This window comes from Schistocerca nitens, chromosome 3, assembly GCF_023898315.1.
Source record: "Schistocerca nitens isolate TAMUIC-IGC-003100 chromosome 3, iqSchNite1.1, whole genome shotgun sequence".
Taxonomy (NCBI): Eukaryota; Metazoa; Arthropoda; class Insecta; order Orthoptera; family Acrididae; genus Schistocerca; species Schistocerca nitens.
The window spans coordinates 185,725,827-185,750,872 of record NC_064616.1 but is presented as its reverse complement, the minus strand read 5'-3'; the positions used below and the strand labels follow the sequence as shown (position 1 = coordinate 185,750,872).

General features: G+C 43.5%; 2 protein-coding genes across 2 annotated transcripts in view; one reads left to right on the top strand and one right to left on the bottom strand.

Moving 5' to 3' along the window:
* The window catches only part of LOC126249139 (serine protease filzig), a 213,455-nt gene that overhangs the window by 131,201 nt on the left and 57,208 nt on the right, over positions 1-25,046 (bottom strand). The window lies entirely within an intron of this gene.
* LOC126248128 (glyoxylate/hydroxypyruvate reductase A-like) overlaps positions 7,825-25,046 on the top strand; it is a 539,820-nt gene continuing 522,598 nt past the window's right edge. The window contains exon 1 of the mRNA XM_049948814.1: positions 7,825-7,836. The gene's annotated coding sequence lies outside the window, so the exon portion shown is untranslated. The remainder of the gene's footprint in view (positions 7,837-25,046) is intronic.

The window sequence follows — 25,046 nt, the reverse complement described above, 5'->3', positions numbered from 1 at the left end:
ATTAGGTGAGTGTAAGAACTGAATTTGGCAGGAGATGCAGTAAACCTAAAAGTTAGGCACACTTCATTAGTACTAGCAACTTGCTATGGCTTCGCGTGAGTAACACTATGTATTTACTGCCGGACGACACGTCTGGTGTAGCGGTAATAAATTACACACACGAATCTTCCTCGTCAATTAGTCTGTCTGTTAGTGAAAACCGTAAAAAAAATCCCTACAGTAGATCCTGAAGTCAGCCCGAACATACAGACAGAAATCGTAAAGGGAGACTTTAATTCGTCATAGTTCAGCGAATTTGCACGAAACTGTATCAGAAGCCTAGAGTCTTTCTCAGATTAACCTCACTCACAAACAGAAAAATACACTAGGGCACTTTAATAATATGTACAGATAATCAAAGTAGACGGTTTGTATTATTAATATTAATATAGATCCCACTTTCTCGATTGAACAGTATCAAATTGCATTCTCCGTATGATTAAACCCAATGCATCTCATGCGTCGCCTAAGACTTTTTTTATTTCGTATACCAAAAATGTGAAAAAGTGCGGTAAACGTCAACAGGAGCTTCCATCGTTATCAATAGTGTTAGTTTAGTCCTGAAAACTAAAATTCTGAAATGCAAATAGAGTCTGAAAACATGAGAAAATCCTGTTCATTATTAACAGAAGCAAATGTCACTGACTAAAACTGTTCAAAGTGACGAAACAGGATATAAGCTTCAAAAACTGATATTCAACTTTGATGCCATCTATAACACTTCGTTTGGTTAGAAAACTTCACATCAGATCATTTTAATTGACTTAATGAATTATTTTCATACCTTCTATTTTTGAAAGTTGACTTAATGTTTATTAAAGTAGGTTTTCAAAGTTAGATTGTTTGATTTATTTGGGTGAAGTTTAACTCAGGCCACTAGTCCACAGGATAAATGTAGCAAAACCATCAAAACAACCTTAAATTAGCCGACTGTTAATAGCGTAAGACTGAACTACGTTGGTCCTCGTCTTCCCAGTTTGACACATTGTTGTGCAACCATGAAATATAACAACCAACCAAACGCATATTATATACAGTGATGTCAAATCAGCTTTTTTGGAGCTAACTCTGTCTTCTTTTTAATACCATTTGGCGTTGGAATCCATGTTGGCTGAAGGAAAATTATTTGCACTAATCTAACATTTCAAAACAGATTTTAATATCCAATGAAAATGCAGTGTTAGATTGAACTAAAAACCACAACAAAACAAACTAAAGCTGTGTTAGTGTGCTTTCCGGGCTCGTCAGCATATACACTCCTGGAAATTGAAATAAGAACACCGTGAATTCATTGTCCCAGGAAGGGGAAACTTTATTGACACATTCCTGGGGTCAGATACATCACATGATCACACTGACAGAACCACAGGCACATAGAGACAGGCAACAGAGCATGCACAATGTCGGCACTAGTACAGTGTATATCCACCTTTCGCAGCAATGCAGGCTGCTATTCTCCCATGGAGACGATCGTAGAGATGCTGGATGTAGTCCTGTGGAACGGCTTGCCATGCCATTTCCACCTGGCGCCTCAGTTGGACCAGCGTTCGTGCTGGACGTGCAGACCGCGTGAGACGACGCTTCATCCAGTCCCAAACATGCTCAATGGGGGACAGATCCGGAGATCTTGCTGGCCAGGGTAGTTGACTTACACCTTCTAGAGCACGTTGGGTGGCACGGGATACATGCGGACGTGCATTGTCCTGTTGGAACAGCAAGTTCCCTTGCCGGTCTAGGAATGGTAGAACGATGGGTTCGATGACGGTTTGGATGTACCGTGCACTATTCAGTGTCCCCTCGACGCTCCCCACACCATGATGCCGGGTGTTGGCCCTGTGTGCCTCGGTCGTATGCAGTCCTGATTGTGGCGCTCACCTGCACGGCGCCAAACACGCATACGACCATCATTGGCACCAAGGCAGAAGCGACTCTCATCGCTGAAGACGACACGTCTCCATTCGTCCCTCCATTCACGCCTGTCGCGACACCACTGGAGGCGGGCTGCACGATGTTGGGGCGTGAGCGGAAGACGGCCTAACGGTGTGCGGGACCGTAGCCCAGCTTCATGGAGACGGTTGCGAATGGTCCTCGCCGATACCCCAGGAGCAACAGTGTCCCTAATTTGCTGGGAAGTGGCGGTGCGGTCCCCTACGGCACTGCGTAGGATCCTACGGTCTTGGCGTGCATCCGTGCGTCGCTGCGGTCCGGTCCCAGGTCGACGGGCACGTGCACCTTCCGCCGACCACTGGCGACAACATCGATGTACTGTGGAGACCTCACGCTCCACGTGTTGAGCAATTCGGCGGTACGTCCACCCGGCCTCCCGCATGCCCACTATACGCCCTCGCTCAAAGTCCGTCAACTGCACATACGGTTCACGTCCACGCTGTCGCGGCATGCTACCAGTGTTGAAGACTGCGATGGAGCTCCATATGCCACGGCAAACTGGCTGACACTGACGGCGGCGGTGCACAAATGCTGCGCAGCTAGCGCCATTCGACGGCCAACACCGCGGTTCCTGGTGTGTCCGCTGTGCCGTGCGTGTGATCATTGCTTGTACAGCCCTCTCGCAGTGTCCGGAGCAAGTATGGTGGGTCTGACACACCGGTGTCAATGTGTTCTTTTTTCCATTTCCAGGAGTGTACATGTACAGAAGACCAAAAAACTATGAAATGTAATCAGTTCCGTGCGGCTGAGCCCGGCGGAGGTTCGAGTCCTCCCTCGCGCACGGGTGTGTTTGTGTTTGTCCTTAGGATAATTTAGGTTAAGTAGTGTGTAAGCTTAGGGACTGATGACCTTAGCAGTTAAGTCCTATAAGATTTCACACATATTTGAACTTTTTTTTTTTTAATCAGTTGAAAGAGTTACTGAAAATGCTGTTTGCGGCATAGCTGACATCACCAAAGTATCGCAACATGACAATAATGAAGGAATCAGCTCTAAGCAAAGCAGACTTTTATTTATGCAGAATAAATTATAATTCATACGCCGCACAATGTGTCAGCGAATCGACTGAAGAGAGAAACAATGGACTTCTATTCAGTGCAGCAGTTTACTGTGGTGTCAACATCACTACGATTCACAGATGAATTGGACGAAGCAATACTAAATAAAAGTCTCATTTATACAAATTAATGTTTAAAGTAATAAGTATACTGTTGCATATCATCCGTTCTGAACTTTTAAAAATGCAGGTCTATTATTTTCTTATTATCAAGGCTATGTAATGGAAATAATGTTCTACTTTCACAGTTAACCGACTGCAATACTGTATTGTCCGGCAGATTCCTGATCATGAAAATAAATATAAATTAATTCTTGTTTCCACCTACTCTTGAGGAGCGGTGTGGTCAGTTAAGACGAGAAATTTTGTAGTTTTTATATATTTTGACATTTAAGAATAGCCACTAACTTCATTATTTAGATACTATTACATAACATAATTATTGTACCTTATTTCCGGCTTCTTTTTGTAGACACATTTAACTTATTTCGTTTTGGAGAGTTAGCAGTACTGCTTCTATAGTCATTGCTAAGGCCACAACATTGCCTGTCGCACTAGGTAATGCTAAATGTATCGTGTAATAAAATCAAAGATAAGCATATCTATAAATGTGTGGTAACGTGTAGAAAGTCTGTACCCAAGATTCCTGGTGGAGGGCGGGGGGATTGCCATCTCATGCCCACCCCTTGCGGACGCCTGTACTCACATTAGTCAGTTAAATAAGACGCCACAGACATCCTAAACACTTACGTCATTGCATACCAAATTCTGGAATTATGCTTTGTACCGTAATATACTTGGTGATTAGATACACACGTTTCTTTATTAAAAGTTACAGTCGAGCTGAAATTATATTACCGCCAGAAACCATGTTACTTGCTTTATCAAATACACTGAACAGGTGATCAACTGCATTTATGTCCTTATGTTGCCGACACTGGAATCTGAATATACAGCCACTACCGCTATTCTAGTAATTGATTTCTGTAATTACACAAACAAGGTCGCTCCTCGTACAGTTCAAGAAAATCTACAATTGTCTCTAACGACCACCTTTGGACATTTTTGAGTACTGCAGGACGCACTTACGACGAAATTACTAACGCTAAAATCAGTATACAGTGACGGTGCTTCGAAATTCAGTCATGAACTGGCAGTCCAATAAAGCTAATCTGTGGTATGGCAAGGAAAGTGGCGTCGCAAAGTTAAAGCGACTTTAACTGTTAGTGACACGGTTAATCGTGTCACCGAGACAGGCAATTCCGGCTTATTCTTACCAGCATCGTACGGACGGGGTGGTGAAATGGGACCCCACAAACTGCGTAGAAACAGGGGGGCGTAGAAAATGACTGAAAAAAAGAAAGAAAAACGGCCTAAGAATTTACCGGTAGAGATACGTGAGTTCTTCTACTACTCGTGTTACTTTATTCTCATTATGACAAGAAGCCTTACCCTCTGCTCGCGACGGCTAGCGTGCATTGTTGTTATAGTTGCCATTTATACAGTCTCATTTCGTTCAAATAACGGCATAAAAAAGCGACTACTACAGAACACGGGTTTATCGAAAACATGGGTAATGCAACCAAAGTGCCCTTAATTCACGCAGGTGCCACCTAAACAGTTCGCTCATTTTCAATAATGGATTTATTGTTACTGCTTCAGTATAATATTGTACGGTCATAAAGGTTGCAAACGGGTGCTGGAGCGAATATGCTATTTGACGGAAGGCCGACGATTTTGGCAGGTTTTTGCCGACTGATGACTAGTACAATAATTGAGCTACGTGTTTTAAAAGTATTTGATAGACTAATAAGTAAAATTATAAGTAGATGTCACATACATTGCACCATTATGTCTGACTCTAATTTCCCACCGGAAATGCATTAAATAAAGCTCTGTATCTTGTGGAAGCTTTCGAGTACGTCTGTGGGTAGCGAAGTACGACCACTTGATACCCATCAGGACAGTGTATCAGTAAAAGAATACGCGACTGAATCCGTGAGAGGTGTCACAACTAAAATTCCGAAGGATCGGCGTTCGATCCGCTATTGTTCTGTTTTTCAGGGAGTTAAAGTGAATATCTCTTCCGCAAATCACTATGTATGTGGTAAAATGAAGATGCGCCTTGGCTTGGGTTTCACAAAAACTACAGGTTCCCCTGTAACAGACAGTTATTTGTATGTTCCGTACATCTTTTGCGTGATTTTTATCTAACTGATATTGAACGAGTCAGTTTGTAGACTGCGTATGTATAATATATTTGTTAGTGTGACTACATGATGGCCATTTACAGGGTATTAAGCAGTAAACTGACTAAATTTTGTAAGAATGAACATAATTATGTTTAATCTTAAATACTACTCTTGTAACGTGTTAATTTGTTACATATTACATAGACCACTTGAACAATACTTTTATCAAAATGATGTGGGACGTCTCAGTTTACAGGGTATGCGCGTATGATTCGTTTCAACATTAAGGGACATATTATTTTTCAGCTCTACTCATGCAACTGCAATTAAAAAGTAGTTTTTTTGCAGGCTACAAGTTTTGGAGTAAAAATTCGTCCATGGAATAGAAGAAGCTGTCCAAAAGAAATCATTTTTGGTTAGATTTAAAACTTGCTTTGCTTGAAACACTTAAATGAGCCGACTTGTAGATCGGGGGAAGTCAAGAGTGAACCACGTCCAGTATGACAACTAATAGCAGGGCACTGTTATGTAAGCATCGTGGATTACAAGCTCTTCTTGAAGCTGAAGACAGCCACAATTATGTCTATAGCATTTACCACTGCCAGAGCGAGTAAAATACTTAAACAAGTTCGAAAAGACGGCGATTAACTTATACAGCTTGTATACAGTATGTACAACTACGGAAGAAAAGAGGCCGGAAAACAAAGAAGACAACATGAAGAAACTTAAAATTGTGTATTCTTCGTATTTTCACTCTTTGATGTCATATGGAATAACATTTGGAACAACTCTGGTCAGGCAGAATAATTTTGCCCAAAAGCATGTCATGTGACCCATACGTGGTGCTAATTCTTGAAGCCAATATACAATCGCACCAAAAAGTATTGGCACACGTGCGTATTTATCGTTGCTGGTTACAAACGCCGCACTTTCCGGTACACAGTACATGTACGTGCTACCTCACATACCAGACATTACAATTCTGCCCATAGTGCCTACCATTAACAAAGAAATGCAGTGTTATGAGCAAACACGTATCTCCTCTGCACACAAAAAGTATTGGCACAGAGCATGGCATCTCGGTATATTGCTGGGTTTTCAGGTACCGGAACGCCATCTGCTGACACAGTAGACACTGCGTGTTGTTGACGGCCCGGTCGCCAGTATGTTGCTGTAGTGCGCGATAGTGGTCAGCATGGGGCCGAAGAAGAAGGAACATTCAGTGGCGTTGCGTGAGAGAGTGGTATTGCTCCATTCACAAGGGAGAAGCTATCGACAAATCGGAGCAGAGGTGTCTGTGAGCTACACCACGGTAAGAGCCATCATTCAGAAATATAAAGAGACTGGAACAACAGTGAATAAGTGTCGTCCTGGACGTCCAAAAGTGCTTACAACCCGAGAGCGTCGCCATATCATCGCACTTGCTCGGAAGGAACCTGCTACAAGTGCAGCAACTATTGCTGAGATTGTTCAGACAACGTCCGACAAGACGGTTAGTGTTCAGACTATACGAAATGTGTTGAATGAGGCTGACATGCATGGACGTTCTCCCAGGAAGAAGCCATACATTTCGGAAATTAACCGGCAGAAACGCCTGCAGTTTGCCAAGGACTACATCAGCAAGCCGATGGAGTTTTGGAACACTGTGATATTTAGCGACGAATCGAAGTTCAATGTGTTCGGATTTGATGCAAGAAAGAAAATTTGGCGCAAGCCGAATACGCACCTCGACATCAAACACATGCATCCCACAGTCAAACACGGTGGGGGCGGTATCATGGTCTGGGGCTGTATGGCGGCTTCCGGCGTTGGAAATCTAGCTGTAATTCACGGCACAATGGATCATATGAGATACATTGACGTGTTGCGAGGTAATTTACACGCTAGTGCACAGAAATTGGGCCTTACTGGGGTGTTTCAGTTCCAGCAAGACAACGACCCAAAACATACCGCCATGAAAACCCGGGAGTGGTTACTGTACAATGCCCCCAGAAGGGTTCTAACACCACCTCAGAGCCCTGATTTGAACCCCATTGAGAACCTGTGGGCTCATCTTGACACACAAGTCAGAAAAAGGCGTCCGTCCGGTAAAAACGACTTGGAGAAAGTGCTCCTGGAGGAATGGTCGAAAATTACCCCTGATATCACCCGGAATTTAATACAAAGCATTCCTAGGCGTTTACGTGCTGTTATAGATGCTAAAGGGATGCACACTAGCTATTAGATGGTGAACATCAATGAAGAAAACGAACACACTGTCCGATTCATATGCGTGTGCCAATACTTTTTTGGGTGCAGAAGAGCGATGTTTTTTTTCATGACACTGTATGTTACTTTAAGGACAGGTGATTTTGACATATTTGTAAACTATGTAATGTAAGGTGTCACATGTATGGGTTCTGTTCTGAAATATATGTTTCGTTTAACCTACAACCACTAAAATGTAACTGTGCCAATACTTTTTGGTGCGATTGTAGGTATCTATTTAACTTGTTGAGGAGTCTTACACTGATATCACAATCGATGGCTGGACAAAAATCTGAACCTTATTTCTCCGAAATACGTGTAAGTTGTCCTAAACACTTATATGCCTCGTATGAGACGTAGATATCTACAATTTTTAGTAACTCTTAAAACATATCAACAAACGTGTAAGATTTGCAATTCGAAAACATCTCAATGTCTTATATGTAACCTGAAACGCATAAATCGTTTGTTCCACGTTATCTTCATGTAATATCTCTTACTGAAACTACTAGAGTGAGAGAAGGGTGGGGAGAGAGGAGTGTAAAAACTGTGATTGGGGAACAGCGCTTGTAACCTCGCTTAGAGCGACGGGGAGATAGAAACTAAATTTCCTGTTAGCGTTTAGAAAAGAAAAGGAGAATACAAATTAAACAACTGCCGCCGATAATTCAATAAGCACATAGACCCTGGGCAATCCACACGCTCTCTCATGCACTGCTCGATCTTATAGCAGTATTATACTACACGATGATGTTGGAACACGGATGGGCGGAGAGAAGTTTAAAACGAAACAGATTCGAAGCAAATGTAATACCCTCCGACTATAGGACTATTGATTCATATCTCCAAATTGTCGTATGTTGCAAATACTTAGGAGAAACGACGCCTGGAGGTATAACACGGAAGACAGAGAGAGGCAATTCTATTCATTCTAGAATGGTGGCAGTCTACAGCTTACCCAGAAAATCTATTCCTTCCAAAAGGAATACATGATTCATCTGTAACTACAGCTCAGTTTAGCGGAATTTCTATTAAACTGTATCAACAGAGTCAATATTAGAATTAGATTACCTACAAGACGTGATGCTGCATCAAGTACCGGAATGGAGGAATACTGACAAAAATGCTAATATGAGAATCAACTGTCTACCGCACATACTACAGACACAGAAGCAGAAAATGAGGAGAAACACATTGGGCTGCCCACGAGAGTGGTATTCGTTCTCTCTTCATTTTTAGAATTGCGTTAAGATAGAAGTGAAATGTAGAATCCACGATTTTCTACCGTAGCCTCTAACGAGCGCAATACCTACGGAATTGTAGATGAGACGTTCAAAATTGTTCAAATGGCTCTGAGCACTATGGGACTTAACTTCTAAGGTCATCAGTCCCCTAGAACTTAGAACTACTTAAACCTAACTAACCTAAGGACATCACACACACCCATGCCCGAGGCAGGATTCGAACCTGCGACCGTAGCGGTCGCGCGGTTCCAGACTAGAACCGCTCGGCCACCTCGGCCGGCAGATGAAACGTGCAAAGATAGTTAAACTGTGGTTTTTGCCGTGCGTATGTGAGGCGACATAGGGAGTAAACGAAAAACTAGTTTAAATAAACAAGGAAAACTGCTTCAAGCCACTATCAGTATAAATCGCTATAGCGATATAAGTGTTCGTAGATAACTATGAAGAATTTTTCGAAATGATGGAAGTGTCATTAGCGAACCACAATCTAATTAAAACTAAATTGTGTACGTACAGGAGGCCCGCACGGATAGCATAGAAAAATGCAAGGGAGATGTAATTTTTATCAGTTTATGCCAGTAAATACGCCATTGCCGTATTATACGAGTACAACTAGAAGGGTAGCATAAATCTAATTGCATGAATTGTGATTAGTAGACAGATACTTCATTTGGAGACAAATGGGAAACTATACGTTACTTTCAGAAAGCCTATTTATGTTATGTTCAGCAGCTGTTTCTGAATCTTAATAAAATGTCTCTTAATCTCCCCTCTGATACCTTTACATTATGAAGGTAGAAGCTAATCATGACGAAAGTGTCACGAATAAATCCAACGTTATTACTCGAGAAACACAGTAAGAGATTTAGACCTTCCCCAACAAAGTACTACTGTAACTGAGATAGACAAAATATTTTTAACCAGATTTTCAGTCCACCCTTGTTAACATCGTAATGGCAAAACGTGTAAGATCACTAAATGTTATGGTTACCGAGTCTAGGGCGCAGAAGTAATTGGTCCACATTCAAAGGAAAAAATGTACAAGTGAGGAAGACTAGGACGGGGATATTAAAATCCGGATCGACATTTTGTAAAACTCCTTCTTGTACGTACCACTAAGAAAAAAGTTTCCGTCCTGTTGTCTAGTGGGAAGAAGAATGCTTTCTCATTTCTCGTAGTACACAACAGGGAGTTTGCCATGATGCAGAACGGGCGCTGGGCGTTCCCCTCTCGAGGCACAAGGTATGCTGAATACTGAATGTGTCGAGAGACGTGGGGCGCGTTGGAAGCGTTGCGGTCTCTTCAGAGAATTCCTCACAGCTGGCGCGAGAAATACACGCCGGGGAGCCACATGTCTTCTGTAGCGAGTCCCAGTATACACGCCGGGGGAGCCACATCTCTTCAGTAGCAGCGCGTTAAACGCTAGCCAACTTAGCCCCTGTTGCTAATTCGCCTGCAGAGCCAGCCAAGCACTTTGCAGCCCTCGCAGCCATCTGGGACGCCACCAACTATTAACCCAACGCAGAAAGTTTTTCCCTTTTATGGCTGAAGTGCACCCGGAAACTCTCTCGTGGCCGTGGATATAATCTGCTGCGCTATATGGAGTACCGAGCGAGATAGCGCTCGTGACCTACATTCCGAAGGAGCGAACGTTCAGTTTTACATTTTAAGTGTTTTTCCTAAATCGCTTAAGGCGAACGCAGGTTTGGTTCCTTTAAAAAGGACACGACCGACTTCCTTCCTCATCCGTATGAAATCCCAGGTTGTGCTCCGTCTCTAACGATCTCGTAAATACAAATCATCCTTCCTTACTGTGAATATCCTACAGCCTGTTCCGACCACCTCACTTGTGTGGAAAACTGAAACAAAACCGCAGCGTGGTAAGTAATCGGAATATACACTACTGGCCATTAAAATTGCTACACCACGAAGATGACGTGCTACAGACGCGAAATTCAACCGACAGGGAGAAGATGCTGTGATATGCAAATGATTATCTTTTCAGAGCATTCACACAAAGTTGGCGCCGGTGGCGACACCTACAACGTGCTGACATGAGGAAAGTTTTCAACCGATTTCTCACACACAAACAGCAGTTGACCGGCGTTGCCTGGTGAAACGTTGTTGTGATGCCTCGTGTAAGGAGAAGAAATGCGTACCATCACGTTTCCGACTTTGATAAAGGTCGGATTGTGGCCTATCGCGATTGCGGTTTATCGTATCGCGACATTGCTGCTCGCGTTGGTCGAGATCCAATGACTGTTAGCAGACTATGGAATCGGTGGGTTTATGAGGGTAATACGGAACGCCGTGCCGGATCCCAACGGCCTCGTACCACTAGCAGTAGAGATGACAGGCATCTTATCCGCATGGCTGTAACGGATCGTGCAGCCACGTCTCGATCCCTGAATCAACAGATGGGGACGTTTGCAAGACAACAACCATCTGCACGAACAGTTCTTTTTGCAGCAGCATGGACTATCAGCTCGGAGACCATGGCTGCGGTTACCCTTGACGCTGCATCACAGACAGGAGCGCCTGCGATGGTGTACTCAACGACGAACCTGGGTGCACGAATGGCAAAACGTCATTTTTTCGGATGAATCCAGGTTCTGTTTACAGCATCATGATGGTCGCATCCGTGTTTGGCGACATCGCGGCGAACGCACATCGGAAGCGTGTATTCGTCATTGCCATACTGGCGTATCACCCGGCGTGATGGTATGGGGTGCCATTTGTTACACATCTCGGTCACCTTTTGTTCGCATTGACGGCACTTTGAACAGTGGACGTTACATTTCAGATGTGTTACGACCCGTGGCTCTACCCTTCATTCGATCCCTGCGAAACCCTACATTTCAGCAGGATAATGCACGACCGCATGTTGCAGATCCTGTACGGGTCTTTCTGGATACAGAAACTGTTAGACTGCTGCCCCGGCCAGCATATTCTCCAGATCTCTCACCAATTGAAAACGTCTGGTCAATGGTGGGCGAACAACTGGCGCGTCACAATACGCCAGTCACTACTCTTGATGAACTGCGGTATCGTGTTGAAGCTGCATGGGCAGCTGTACCTGTACACGCCATCCAAGCTCTGTTTGACTCAATGCTCAGGCGTATCAAGGCCGTTATTACGGCCAGAGGTGTTTGTTCCGGGTACTGATTTCTCAGGATCTATGCACCCAAATTGCGTGAAAATGTAATCACATGTCAGTTCTAGTATAATATATTTGTCCAATGAATACCCGTTTATCATCTGAATTTCTTCTTGGTGTAGCAATTTTAATGGCCAGTAGTGTATATGCGACTTGCTTCTGTCTGGCTCTGATAACTTCCAATATCTGTCGGAGAGGCGATGTATTTTCTTCTGTATTGCATATTTTTGACGTAGCCTATCTGAAGAGAGGTATAAATTTTTAAGTTTTGTCATCGGATTTACTCTGGCGACATTATTTTCCGTTTTCTTCCCCTCGAATCGCTTAAAGCAGTCGCGTAAACCTATTGCATAATGCGTCACTAAATACGAATATATGCCATTGTGTGGTACAATTTATAATCTGTCGTCACTTGAAGAGTATAATGCACCTCCAGTTGCAGGAGTGAGACATAAGCGTGCCGGATCCAGTACCGCACTGTGTGAGCCTTTTATAGGGTCTTCCAGAAGCAAGAAATTTTTCTTGAATTATAATTTTGCGGTAAATTAATGTTATAATTTGGTAATAATTTATTTTACTGTAGTGTCTTCTGCAAATACTGTATTTATATGATTTTACAGAATCTTTGAGCTCGTTAGGTGATATGGAAGAGACAGAGCGGTAAATTAACGATGTGATGAACCGGTGTGACACTTAGAAGTAAGTATGCAGTCGCTAAGGGAACGGTTGACCAGTCTTAATCTCTTCTCACTTACATTTTGGAGAAATATACATTTCGACATATTTCACATTAATACAATTTACTGTTTTCTCCAAATAAAAAAGCACAATCTTTTCCCGCTAATAGTGAAAGATGGAGCATGCTACCGTAAACTAATTTCCATCACTAGTGACGCCATAATGCCGACCCAAGTTCCTCTAAGTAAGCAACTTTGGATTGCGAAATTTTTTATATCAAAGTAATCTTTATTTCATTGACACGTAAGGAAAGTCTTACGGGAGATATATTACGTAACCCTAATCTAGACAAGTACCATTCTTTTTTGGGGCCGGGGGAGGGAGAAGGTTTTAAAACTCCACCTTCCGCAAAACATTGTATCTCTTTTTTTTCTATTTACTCAAACATGTTTAGAAATCGATATGACATCTTCAGTGGGTCTAAAAAATTATACAAAGCTTATTGCTGTTTTTCTGCGCCGGCCGATTTGACCGAGCGGTTGTAGGCGCTTCAGTATGGAACCGCACGACCGCTACGGTAGCAGTTCGAATCCTGCCTCGGACATGGACGTGTGTGATGTCCTTAGGTTAGTTAGGTTTAAGTAGTTCTAAGCTCTAGGGGTCTGATGACCTCAGATGTTAAGTCCCATAGTGCTCAGAGCCATTTGAATCAATTTGTTTTTCTGCTATAAGCCCAAAATTATAGCATTAACATTGCGCGATGTGAATGTAAAATGACTCGTTCCATATGATTACGATTTATCGTGCAAATCATCCATGGAACATGAAACTAACTAACTAGGTGGTCCGCACTGTGGTGTATGATTTTATCTTGAACGTTATTTACAAACTGCCTTGAAACTGATTTCAGCTCCAGGTCTTTATATTGTGTGTACTCTGCCTTAACAAGAGAATAGCATTCTCATGTGATATGTTTCAGTGTGTCTATGTGCTCAATGTGATTCTTTTGCACAAGAGGTTTATTATATATGTTGATAATGAGAATATCTGCAGTAAGCAAACGGTGGTTCAGGGGCAGGTCTATGTTTTCAACTTCATTTCTCTTTTTTCTGTTAAACAGATTTTTACAGCTTCTTTTCTGGGTTCTTGACACGGATGTACCTTGAAAATGTCATTTTTCAGAGAACCTCTTCACCGAACTCCATATTCAGGCACAAAATCGACGCATTTTAGCCTGCTCACGATACTTGTTTTGTGACGTTGTCTTTTGATTGTGTGTACTCTGCCTTAACAAGAGAATCGCATTCTCATGTGATATGTTTCAGTATTTTTGTGACATTACTAGCAGTTGATACTGTTTTTGTGTATTGTTGTTGTTGTCGGTTTAGGTTTTAGATTCTCTTGTGAACAGCAGATCTTTTTTTTTTTATGGCGGGTTGAACTACATCTACATCTACATTCATACTCCGCAAGCCACCTGACGGTGTGTGGCGGAGGGTACCTTGAGTACCTCTATCGGTTCTCCCTTCTATTCAAGTCTCGTATTGTTCGTGGAAAGAAGGATTATCGGTACACCTCTGTGTGGTCTCTAATCTCTCTGATTTTATCCTCATGGTCTCTTCGCGAGATATATGTAGGAGGGAGCAATATACTGCTTGAGTCCTCGGTGAAGATATATTCTCGAAACTTCAACAAAAGCCCCTACCGAGCTACTGAGCGTCTCTCTTGCCGAGTCTTCCACTGGAGTTTATCTATCATCTCAATTACTACCATACGAGTATTTCGGTTATTTTGTAAATAGGCTGTTTAAGTTTACTTATTGGTAACGCCACGTAGCGCTCTGTATGAAAATCACTGGCTGTGCTGTGTGCAGTCTGTGGCTAGTTGGCATTGTTGTCTGCCATTGTAGTGTTGGGCAGCTGGATGTCAACAGCGCGTAGCGTTGGCAGTTGGGGGTGAGCCGCCAGCAGTGGTGGATGTGGGGAGAGAGATGGCGAAGTTTTGAAATTTGTAAGACTGGATGTCATTAACTGCTATGTATATTATGACTTTTCAACACTATTAAGGTAAATACATTGTTTGTTCTCTATTAAAATCTTTCATTTGCTAACTATGCCTATCAGTAGTTAGTGCCTTCCGTAGTTTGAATCTTTTATTTAGCTGGCAGTAGTGGCGCTCGCTGTATTGCAGTAGTTCGAGTAACGAAGATTTTTGTGAGGTAAGTGATTTGTGAAAGGTATAGGTTAATGTTAGTCAGGGCCATTCTTTTGTAGGGATTATTGAAAGTCAGACTGCGTTGCGCTAAAAAATATTGTGTGTCAGTTTAAGCACAGTCATGTATATTTGTTCTAAGGGGACGTTTCAATTTCAACACTCTGGGTAAACCACGTCTAGGAAGGGATGCTCTGCGATAGAGATCAAAAACTTATGCGTCAGTCATGGGTGATGGATCACCTTCATGAGGTGATGACATGCATAATCTATAGAAATTTGCCACCCGTGATGGTAACCAGCTGCTGGCAGTGTCTTTCACTTGGTCGTCGTCATGGAAATGCAAACGCTAATTACATTTTTCCTCTCCAATCACCGTACCAGCCCTCCTCATCGATTCCTCAAATACTTACCAACCCCTGGTTCACTCAGTGCCTTGTTCTCGTAAAGATCACATACTATAGTGTGACGGACTGCTATTCTCCAATACAGCGTAATTAAAAATCGATACTCCCACTCGAAGGCCGTTGCAATTTCGTTTCTCTTTATGAACACCTGGCACTCTTAGTGCATAACTTGCAACTAAATGAACACCCCAGGACGAACAAAAAACTTAGCGTGCTGGGTGCACAAAATCGTCAGGATTCATTTACGGAACTTACGTTTCTGATGACCTTTTGCAGGCAGTAAGTATCTTGGGCTTAAATTATCTTCTGCCGGCCGGGGTGGCCATGCAGTTCTAGTCGCTATAGTCTGGAACCGCGCTACCGCTACGGTCGCAGGTTCGAATCCTGCCTTGGGCATGGATGTGTGTGATGTTCTTAGGTTAGTTAGGTTTAAGTAGTTCTAAGTTCTAGGGGACTGATGACCTTAGAAGTTAAGTCCCATAGTGCTCAGAGTCATTGAACCATTTTTTAAATTATCATATAATCTGGAGGCCGTCGAGTTTTTCAGTACCTAAAGTTTTATGCTTTTTGAGACTAGTCAGGGGCTGGCAATGCAGCTGAAGAGAAGAGAATAACTGCGGAGAGACGGCAGATGCCCTGCTCCGCGCATGACCTACAACCGGTCCCAGCACTGGGCTAATGGAGCTGTCTGCCTCATTCATTCGCTTCCAGCAGCTATGGATGAAATTCTACACGTTCGTGAGATATTCCATGTATATGCTGCCTCAGTTCTCTCATATTCTTTGTCGAACTCCTATTTGCCTATAAGTGTTTTTGATTCGGTCTTACGGATTGCCCAAATAATCCTCACAATCTGTAATTCCCGTAATTTTAATTTTGCAACTGTTGTTCCACAATGTTTTGCAGTAAATATTAGCCTTCTGTAGACACTTATGTGCGATGATACAGCACAGCCTGTATGCCTTAATGACTGAGTGGATGTTGTAGACATGATATTAACACAATGACAATATGTTGTACTGACACTTAGCTGTGAAATTTGCTTTGATCAACTGGAACTTGGCATAAAAAGTTGCTTTATCAATGCACAATAAATGATGCAAATAATTTGTTACTGTCCTGTTTCGTAAACAGCTGACAAAAATTTTATTTCACCTAACGAAAATAAACACCAACAAGATAACATTCTAATCTTAGCAGTATAGCGCAGTATTTGAGATAATGTGGTAACTACATTGATATCGCTAAATAAAGGTTATTGTGGAAACAGAAGAAAACTGGAAACTGTCAGCAGCCAATGTGGAGGAACCATAAATACAGTTCCAATTTACGGTACTCAAGCAAAGCCATCTCAGACACTGTTTCCACTAATTTATAAATGGGTTACATAAAAAAACACATTTTGGACCGAAGAAGTTATATCGATCAGAAAATAAAACTGAGATGCCGAAAGTGCAAATTTATACCTGCATTTTATTACGCAGCGACAAAATAATACGTAATTTCCCACTAAAAGTACAGCACAGTAGTGAAATCACAGTAAAGAGAAAACCAGGAAAAGTACAACGATTATATAGGTAGGGAAGTAAACAAGATATAACAGGGTCTGTCTGAAAAGCTTGCAACGACAACATTCCATTAATTGTTGCAGCACAGAGGATACCAGTAGAAAGAAAGATCTTTTGATGACTAATTTTTCTCTCCTGTTCCTTAGCAAAACATAAAATCGTAGATTTCTTTAGACAAATTACAGGCACTGACCTGCGCAGAAGTGGTCACTAAACCTCTACAAACAAATGGTCTTAAGCACTTGATTTCTCGAGAGTATTTCGTGCATACGCACAGCTCACTGGATATCTAAAGGACAACTTATGCTTCGCAAATAGAAGGCGGCTATATTATCTCTTTTCTCCTTTGCGTAAATAGCACATTGCAAGACACTCTTATTGACGATCTAGTAACAGAACGTACATTATCAGGCCAACGTTAGCTTCGGAAGACTGTGAAAACATTGGGTTAGGCAGATGATACAGTAGAATCTGTTGTTCTGTTTAGAGTTAGATACCGTAAAATAACAGTAAAATCTCAAGGTAGAAATGAGAGAAAGATAAGAGTCTTACACCCGCCATAAAGTTACAAAATATCAATGATGTTTAGTTTGTGCGGCGCTCAACTACTCCGTCATCAACGCCCGCACAAAGTCCCAAACTTTACTCAGTTCAATCTAGCCACTTTCCCGAATGATGATGAAATGATGAGGACAACACAAACACCCAGTCCCCGGGCAGAGAAAATCCCGAACTCGGCTGGGAATCACACCCGGGACCCCGTGATCCAGAGGCAGCAACGCTAACAACGAGCTGCGGACCAAAATATCAATATGCCGATTCACACGGAAATATTTTAAAAACAAATCGTACCATAAACTATACAAAGAACGATATTGGAAGGGATTCAAACCAAGGTGTTATGTCTCAAGGACTTATTACTCCCACACGAACACTAATGAAAGCTGATATGTGTGAGCCATCCGTTGAACCATCAATAACCGACAGTACGTCACGATGCCAGTTCCGCTTCAGCTTGTCTGAATTTCTTGTAAGTGAATAACGGAGTGGGTCAACAGGAAATTTTATGAGCGGTTGCTGCATGAAACTCTTACTTCATATTTATCGGGTATCTTGAAACCACCTCGTCTTTCACTGGCGAAGGTTTTCACAAAGAGGTTTGCAATTAACGTAGCGGAATATCAACAGCCAACCTTACCCTGGTTGTACCATGTGAGTAAACAGGCAAAATGAATTTCTGCTCCTAGACTTGTAATACCGATTTACGGCTAACGTAGATTTCAAATCACTGTAATTGTATTCCGGACTTCCTTTTTGAAGATCGCAACACAAGCTGAGTTCCTAATTTGAAACAAGTAGCTTATGGATGTCCAACACTATAAGCTTGCAGCGCTACCTTAATAATGGACTCATCGTCAGTTCTAATGTTTATTGCATAGAACGGAGATATGGCAGGATCTTGAGGAGAATTATGCCAAAAGAATACTTCGGACGAGTGCTCCGAGTAATAGTCAAATAACTCAATGCATCCTTTAGATTAATCGACGTTTACCAGAATATATGTGAGTGATAGGTAATCGCTTATAGAGATGAACAATGACTCGAAGGAGACAAAAAGGCTCACCTGGATGTGTTACGTATAGGTGTTATGTTGTTGTTGTGGTCTTCAGTTCTGAGACTGGTTTGATGCAGCTCTCCATGCTACTCTATCCTGTGCAAGCTTCTTCATCTCCCAGTACCTACTGCAACCTACATCCTTCTGAATCTGCTTAGTGTATTGATCTCTTGGTCTCCCTCTACGATTTTTACCCTCCACGCTACCCTCCAATGCTAAATTGGTGATCCCTTGATGCCTTAAAACATGTCCTACCAACCGATCCCTTCTTCTAGTCAAGTTGTGCCACAAACTTCTCTTCTCCCCAATCCTATTCAATACCTCCTAATTAGTTACGTGATCTACCCACCTTATCTTCAGCATTCTTCTGTAGCACCACATTTCGAAAGCTTCTATTCTCTTCTTGTCCAAACTGGTTATCGTCCATGTTTCACTTCCATACATGGCTACACTCCATACAAATACTTTCAGAAACGACTTCCTGACACTTAAATCTATACTCGATGTTAACAAATTTCTCTTCTTCAGAAACGATTTCCTTGCCATTGCCAGTCTACATTTTATATCCTCTCTACTTCGACCATCATCAGTTATTTTGCTCCCCAAATAGCAAAACTCCTTTACTACTTTAAGTGTCTCATTTCCTAATCTAATCCCCTCAGCATCACCCGATTTAATTTGACAACATTCCATTATCCTCGTTTTGCTTTTGTTGATGTTCATCTTATATCCTCCTTTCAAGACACTGTCCATTCCGTTCAACTGCTCTTCCAAGTCCTTTGCTGTCTCTGACAGAATTACAATGTCATCGGCGAACCTCAATGTTTTTACTTCTTCCCCATGAATTTTAATACCTACTCCGAATTTTTCTTTTGTTTCCTTTACTGCTTGTTCAATATACAGATTGAATAACATCGGGGAGAGGTGTTATAAGCTTCAGAAATGTTTCAGATTGGGATTGCAAAATACATTTTCTAGGTAGATTTTCACCCTAGAATAAAAGAACGGCGTATAGGTCTCTGTTCCAAGAAGTGGCATTAAAAATAAACAATCCTGTTTCAATTAGATCCACAAGTCACGAACAAAAGTGGTTATTGTTAACGATATTTAGACATATTTACGATTGTAAATACAGGACGTGTATGCGCTTGCCAATAGAGGTAACAGAATGGTTCATTACTTGCATACGTCGCCGGCATCGCTAATCAACGGGTAACACATTCGTAACAGCAGAGGATTCTAAACTAAGTTAAGTGAAACTGTTCTTCAGTCTACCAGTTACTGGGGCAAGAAGAAAACTTCTCGTCTGGTAATGTAAGACATTATTCTTTTAGGTCAAAAATGCATTTATTTGTCAACTTTGTCCCATTGATGTCACTATACTGTGTAAAACTGGTTTCCAGTGAGCAGATTCTATCCCTGCCGCACAACTCTGGAAGGTTTGCAGAATTCCCATTTTCGGCTGCCAGAACACCTTTATTCGACTCAAAACGTTTTACGTCCCCAGATTTTTTAAAGGTAACAATAGTGGATATTTTAGAGGATGTAAAAACTGATAAAGCAGCTTGATGTAGCAACATTTCATACTTCAGACCTCTCAGATCTTCAGTATCTTCCTCTGTCAAAAATTATTATATTTCCGGCATATTCTCTGTGTTTTTGTTGTCGTTTCTTCGGCCTACAGCACGTCACCTGCATGTTCGTTGGACAGCTCGCACTTGCTTTTAAGCACAGAAAAACGTAACTTTTGCACCTAGGTCTTAATTTTTTTTTAATTATGAGGTGCAAAAGTTATGTTTTACTGTGTTTAAAGGCAACTGCGAGCAAACCGACGAACTTGCAGATGTGATGTATGCTGAACAAACGGCAACAAAAACATAGAACATATGCCAGAAATAACGGCAACAAACGTAAAACCCATGCAGTGAGTAAACGAAATAGGAATAAAGAAAAAAACCGCTGATGAGGCGATATTGTTGCTGAAAATAGTTTGGGAAGGAAAATAAAATATATAAAAACAAAAGTGTGGTGTCACCGCTAGACACCACACTTGCTAGGTGGTAACTTAAATCGGCCGCGGTCCTGTAGTACATGTCGGACCCGCGTGTCGCCACTGTGGGATCGCAAACCTAGCGCCACCACAAGGCAGGTCTCGAGAGACTGAGGAGACCTCGTCCCCAGTTGTACGGACAACATAGCTAGCGATTGGACGTGCTAAGCCTTGCTCTCATTTGCCGAGAGATAGACAGTAGAATAGCCCTCTGCTAAGTTAAATGGCGATCACCTAGCAAGGCGCCATTTGTATCAGTGCCAATAGCTTACGAGTATGCAGGAGAGATGTATTCCAACAAGAGAATAAAGTTAAGTATTAAAAAAGCTACGTATTTTTCTTTAGTGCATTTATAAGTCTCATGTTCCAGACTTCACGCCCGTCTGCGTTAGCCTTGCGTGCCCTATCGGCTACAGCATTGTGTCTGGGCTGTATGGTCTAGACACAACAAAAAGTGTTTTTGTATCAAGGTGGAACCACAAAACCATATTACTGTTTTTTTTTTGTACAAACGCGAACCGACAGAAGAGTTTCACGATAAAATGATTGTTAATCGTACATGTGAAATGTGCAGTATCATTTATTCTGATAGCCGGCCGAAATGGCCGTGCGGTTAAAGGCGCTGCAGTCTGGAACCGCAAGACCGCTACGGTCGCAGGTTCGAATCCTGCCTCGGGCATGGATGTTTGTGATGTCCTTAGGTTAGTTAGGTTTAACTAGTTCTAAGTTCTAGGGGACTAATGACCTCAGCAGTTGAGTCCCATAGTGCTCAGAGCCATTTGAACCATTTATTCTGATATGCCTATGCTGGCAGTTATTTAATATACTTGGTAGAGCTTATCGTCCGCCTCGGGAGCTGAATGGTGCCGGCACGGTAGCTCAGCGTGTTCGGCCAGAGTGCTGCCTACTACGAAATAAAGATCTGAGCAAAGGAATCAAAGAACAACTTCAGTGGATGTCGTATGACATCTGCCCAGACCAAACGCAACTAACAATACCGGGAAAAAGTGGTTAAAGTAGATGGCTGCCAGGTGGAGGAACCGGGCTCGATTCCAGGTACTGCCATGGATTTTTATTTGGTGAGAGGATTGGTACGAGGTGCACTCAGCGTCGTGACGCCAATTGAGGAGCTACTTGACCGAGAAGTAACGGCTCCACGGTCTGGAAAGTCTGGGAGAGCCGTTGGCTGGCACATGCCTCTCCATAGCGCATCCGCATTACGCCGCAAGGCAGAAGATGGCACAGCGACCGGTAGACAATACTTGGGCCTTCACGACCGGACAAGGGGCTCGTTTTACATCTGAAAGCCCCGTTTCACATTTTGGTCAATCTCGATGTTTTCATCTGTGGTTGCAGTCATTCAGAGACATCTCGTTCAAGAGAGTTACTCCAACATTTGTCTTCAGCACCGTGTTTATTGTCTACTGAGGACTTCTAGTGTACCTCCTCCAAGTTGTATGACTTTCTGTTGATACTAACAGTTTCAACTTTAGAATTTATAGACGGGGAAGTACACTCCTGGAAATTGAAATAAGAACACCGTGAATTCATTGTCCCAGGAAGGGGAAACTTTATTGACACACTCCTGGGGTCAGATACATCACATGATCACACTGACAGAACCACAGGCACATAGACACAGGCAACAGAGCATGCACAATGTCGGCACTAGTACAGTGTATATCCACCTTTCGCAGCAATGCAGGCTGCTATTCTCCCATGGAGACGATCGTAGAGATGCTGGATGTAGTCCTGTGGAACGGCTTGCCATGCCATTTCCACCTGGCGCCTCAGTTGGACCAGCGTTCGTGCTGGACGTGCAGACCGCGTGAGACGGCGCTTCATCCAGTCCCAAACATGCTCAATGGGGGACAGATCCGGAGATCTTGCTGGCCAGGGTAGTTGACTTACACCTTCTAGAGCACGTTGGGTGGAACGGGATACATGCGGACGTGCATTGTCCTGTTGGAACAGCAAGTTCCCTTGCCGGTCTAGGAATGGTAGAACGATGGGTTCGATGACGGTTTGGATGTACCGTGCACTATTCAGTGTCCCCTCGACGATCACCAGTGGTGTACGGCCAGTGTAGGAGATCGCTCCCCACACCATGATGCCGGGTGTTGGCCCTGTGTGCCTCGGTCGTATGCAGTCCTGATTGTGGCGCTCACCTGCACGGCGCCAAACACGCATACGACCATCATTGGCACCAAGGCAGAAGCGACTCTCATCGCTGAAGACGACACGTCTCTATTCGTCCCTCCATTCACGCCTGTCGCGACACCACTGGAGGCGGGCTGCACGATGTTGGGGCGTGAGCGGAAGACGGCCTAACGGTGTGCGGGACCGTAGCCCAGCTTCATGGAGACGGTTTGCGAATGGTCCTCGCCGATACCCCAGGAGCAACAGTGTCCCTAATTTGCTGGGAAGTGGCGGTGCGGTCCCCTACGGCACTGCGTAGGATCCTGCGGTCTTGGCGTGCATCTGTGCGTCGCTGCGGTCCGGTCCCAGGTCGACGGGCACGTGTACCTTCCGCCGACCACTGGCGACAACATCGATGTACTGTGGAGACCTCACGCCCCACGTGTTGAGCAATTCGGCGGTACGTCCACCCGGCCTCCCGTATGCCCACTATACGCCCTCGCTCAAAGTCCGTCAACTGCACATACGGTTCACGTCCACGCTGTCGCGGCATGCTACCAGTGTTAAAGACTGCGATGGAGCTCCGTATGCCACGGCAAACTGGCTGACACTGACGGCGGTGGTGCACAAATGCTGAGCAGCTAGCGCCATTCGACGGCCAACACCGCGGTTCCTGGTGTGTCCGCTGTGCCGTGCGTGTGATCATTACTTGTACAGCCCTCTCGCAGTGTCCGGAGCAAGTATGGTGGGTCTGACACACTGGTGTCAATGTGTTCTTTTTTCCATTTCCAGGAGTGTATTTCTTGTTATCCATTTGAATGAAACAAACCTCACATACTACTTTTCTTCTTTTTTCCTTGCCTTTTCCTAGTTCTCTACGATGTCTGCATTTGTTGCATGGGTTTTGGGAATGTTAGTTATGTTAGTAATAGCTGATGGCTGGACGTCCTTCCTAACGGCATCACTCACCCCCCCCCCCTCCCCCCCCCGGCATAGGATTTGTGCACCCCATCTATCTGCGTGTAGAGTACTTGCGTGGCGTGTACCCAATATTTACCTAGTTGGATGTGGGAAACCGCCTAAAAACCACATCCAGGCTGACTGTATCACCATCCCTCGTCGTTAGGCGGATTCTATCGGGGGCAAACTCGCCTCCCCGAATCCCGGAAGTGACGCGCTAAAGCGCTCAGCTATGCCGATGAATACATAACCCTACTATTTCTGAAGTTTTATAAATAAAACTATTCGATACTCGCCTTCTCACGGCCGGTGTGGCCGTGCGGTTCTAGGCGCTTCAGTCTGGAACCGTGTGACCGCTACGGTCGCAGGTTCGAATTCTGCCTCTGGCATGGATGTGTGTGATGTCCTTAGGTTAGTTAGGTTTAAGTAGTTCTAAGTTTTAGGGGACTGATGACCGCAGATGTTAAGTCCAATTTTTATCAATGTCGTCATTGTGATAAATAGGTAAGCTTTCGCATTGCCCTTGTACAGTAGTTGAGGTGATACTGTGTGTGAGAGGCTGCACAATTATCAAGCTCAGTACCCTGCGAAACCGCTAAGGCTTGGCATTTTGTAGCAGAAGTCGTTGTTGAATACGTTATGAGTTAGGTAAGAGTGCCTTTGAATTAGCGTGTTTCCACAGGTCGTTAGCCACCTGCCACGTAAAAGCGTAGTTTCCGCGGCGAAGCGTGCAGTTCGGCTGTGCTGGTAGGAAAGGAGGGCAGCGCGACGCGGGATGCGGGAAGCAGACGCAGCCGGCGGGCCTAACCTTGTTTCTGAACGACGCGCTGGCACGCCACATGCTGAGCCCCGCCTTTCTGACACAATGTCCTTATTCCTGACGGCTGCCCCTCGTAGAGTTGCGAAAACAATATAATTTACATTGCTGTTGGAACTACTTGAGCGCAGTGACACAGGAATTATGTACAATAACATTCACCGCTTTGCGGTCACCACTTGATAGAGATATCATCTAAAACTTGCACCTTCTTTTATTTCGTGAATCGTTCTAGATATCGAAACGAGATTTTCGGAAAGTAGTAGTAGCCAGAGCGACACGTAATTTCGTCCCACGTTCAATCCTTTTAACCCCTGTAACAACCGAGATGTTGAAACAGTTACTGGCCATTAAAATTGCTACACCAAGAAGAAATGCAGATGATAAACGGGTATTCATTGGACAAATATATTATACTAGAACTGGCATGTAATTACATTTTCACGCAATTTGGGTGCATAGATCTTGAGAAATCAGTACCCAGAACAACCACCTCTGGCCGTAATAACGGCCTTGATACGCCTGGGCATTGAGTCAAACAGAGATGGATGGCGTGTACAGGTACAGCTGCCCATGCAGCTTCAACACGATACCACAGTTCGTCAAGAGTAGTGACTGGAGTAATGTGACGAGCCAGTTGCTCGGCCACCATTGACCAGACGTTTTCAATTGGTGGGAGATCTGGAGAATGTGCTGGTCAGGCCAGCAGTCGAACATT